At 33.8% G+C, this 2906-nt stretch overlaps 1 pseudogene; it reads left to right on the plus strand.

Annotated features, from left to right (window-relative positions):
• The first annotated feature begins 292 nt into the window (after positions 1-292).
• On the plus strand, positions 293-391 carry LOC115837853 (annotated as a pseudogene).
• The last annotated feature ends 2515 nt before the right edge of the window (positions 392-2906 follow it).

Below are 2906 nucleotides of genomic sequence, written 5' to 3' on the forward strand. Positions count from 1 at the left end.
AGTCAAACATGCTAGAGACAAAAGTGGTACTGTGGTAAAAAAGGTAAACCCAAATATGAAGTAGATGTCAAATGTATAATCCCTGTCCCTTCTAGGGTGGAGTTTGGGCCATAATCACAGAAGATGTCATAACCCTGAATGTTGAAATTTTGAAAGATCAAAAGTTCTAAAGTCTAAAAATCTGAAAATTACAACCCCAAAATATCAAAATTTGAAAAATATAATTATAGAAAAAATTGTTTTAAAAAATTGTTTTAAAAGACATTCATTTACATTTTTACAGGGAGATGTAATCACTTCTCAGCCTTTTGGCTACGATCAAGTATAGTATCTGTTCTTATCAGTAAAAGGGAATACATAAAATACATAAATATACAAGAGAAAAACATAAAATACATAAAAACACAAGAGAAACTTCATAGGCCACTTCACACAGTAGAATAGACAATAGTAATATACATATTTGTTAACCTAAAATAATCAAAAACTTCAGAATCTAGTTTAAAGAGAGTTTGTTCAAGCAGAAAGGTTAAGGATGGCCACCTGGGAGCATAGATTCAAGTTGCCCTGAATACACACTCCAATTAGCAGCCCTGATAAATAGGTTTTTGAGGAAAAAAAAAAAAGAGAGAATGTTTATCAGTTGTTTACCAAGAGTTTACATTTATTAACATAAGCTATTGATTGGCTATACAATGTTCTTTGTATTACAGATTCCAGGAACATGAAGATAAAGGGTGAGGCAGCAATTCAGGAATAAAAATGTTTCTAAACAATTGCCTCCAGGCATGGGTATGGGACTATAATTAAAATCCCATACTCATGTCTCTCTGGACCTGATAAATTTTGCATACCTCAAATAGCTCAGACAGCTCCGAGAGATTTTTCTTTTATCCTCTCCCCACTTTTCATCAGGGTTTTTCAAAGAAAGCATTGTAGATGAACTCAAACAATTTTGGCTCCTTTTATGTTCAGGAGCTTAGTCCCACATCACTAGAAAAACTCATTCTCAGATGGTCCTATTCCACATGGGTAATGGGGGGAGAATATGTTTCAGTGAGGAATTGTAAGAGCAACAAAAACCAAATTGCGATGGCATCACAGGGTGGCAAAAAATGACATATAAGTAAAGTCACTGATGTATAACTGCTGTCATTTGTCAAATCATCTTTAGTCTTCAGGATACCATGAGTATAGTTTTTTTTTTTTTTTTCTAAAGAAGTAAAACAACAAGAGATACATAGTAGAAATATAATGCACATAAGGATTGCAACAAAAACAATTTGCATTCTAAACAAACAAATCACACACACACACTATTCCACTGGGAATCACCTAAAACCATCACACACACAAAAAAATTAAAACCAAGTCATTCTTTAGAGACTTGTAGCCAAGAAATAATTCAAGATTTAGTCCAAATTGTAGGAAAATTATAAAAACTCAAACGATAGACAAGGTTAGAATCTAATAATTGGTGTACTACATTTTTCTTCTGAAATATGATTTTTTCTCTCTCCAGTTTCCCAAAGAAAGATGTTAGTAGGGCAAATTTATTTGCAAAATAACATTTATTATTATGCTTTGCCTGATTATTTGCATAAAGTGCAACAAGAATAGTGAATGGCCACATAGGCCCTTTTACTTTGGCTTTGCTGATTTTTTTTTTCTTTTTTAGACGATGTCTTACTCTTGTCACCCAGGCTGGAGTGCAGTGGCACAATCTCAGCTCACTTCAACCTTTGCCTCCTGGGTTCAAGCAATTCTGCCACCTCAGCCCCCTGCGTAGCTGGGACTATAGGCATGCCACCACACCCAGCTAATTTTGTGTGTGTGTGTGTGTGTGTGTATTTTTGGTATAGGTGGGGTTTCACCATGTTGGCCAGGCTGGTCTCAAACTCCTGACCACAAGTGATCAACCTGCTTCTGCCTCCCAAACTGCTGGGATTACACTCATGAGCCACCTAGCCCAGCCCCTACTTTGCTAAAAATTTTTTACAAGTAATCTTAGATAAGACTTTTAAAGCTTCTTGAGACTAAGAAACAAAACCAAGAATTCATCATCAGAATATGACTGTAATAGCTGTACAAATTGGATAACTTCCTTTTCTCTTGAAATAGCTGGTCCTCTCAAAAAGTGACATTCTTTACTACAACAAGGTCAGGAATGTTGTAAGGAAACTTTGTAGAAAATGCACCAGGCCAGTCTTTTCAAGGAGCAGTTTATTGGCTCTAAAAGTCAACCTCAACTACTTAAAGCAGTCTTGTTATATCTGAAAATATGCCACTTCAGCCAAAGCATTGGTAAAATAACCAGTGTATCTAATTTTGTTCTGTTTACAAATGAAAACAGATTTTTAATGAACTTTTGCAAATAACTATATTGCAATAAATTAAGAATACTAATAAATAGTTTTCAAATTCTGCATAACTCAGGTAGAGAGAAAGGTATATATTTCAATTTTGCTCACAAAAGTATACTTCACTCAATTACTATAAGCTATCAGTAACTCAAAAAGAGAAACTTGTTTGACCCTGGAAATAATAAGAATCAACAATGTTCCAAACAAAAAAAGGATGAAATCACTTTAGTCCTCTATCAGCTCAGTCTCAGGTAATCAATTCTTGTACTGTTTGATGTCGGGTTGGCAATCTTCATGAACACTTCAGTTTTATAATAGAGTTCTGGAAGTCTTAGGCCAATGGTATGATCTCTAAAGTTATCAGAGACCTGTATAAAACAAGGTAAAAGGACCCAGAAATAAGCTTTAAATTAGACAGAAATTGTTCACCTTTTTAAGAAGACTTTTTTTAGAAATAATGTTTTTCTGCAATATTTTATTTGAAAATACCCAAATAATAACACATCTATTATTTAATTTAATATAGTTTTATATTTTAAATTA

This window comes from Nomascus leucogenys, chromosome 12 (genome assembly GCF_006542625.1).
Source record: "Nomascus leucogenys isolate Asia chromosome 12, Asia_NLE_v1, whole genome shotgun sequence".
Classification (NCBI taxonomy): domain Eukaryota; kingdom Metazoa; phylum Chordata; class Mammalia; order Primates; family Hylobatidae; genus Nomascus; species Nomascus leucogenys.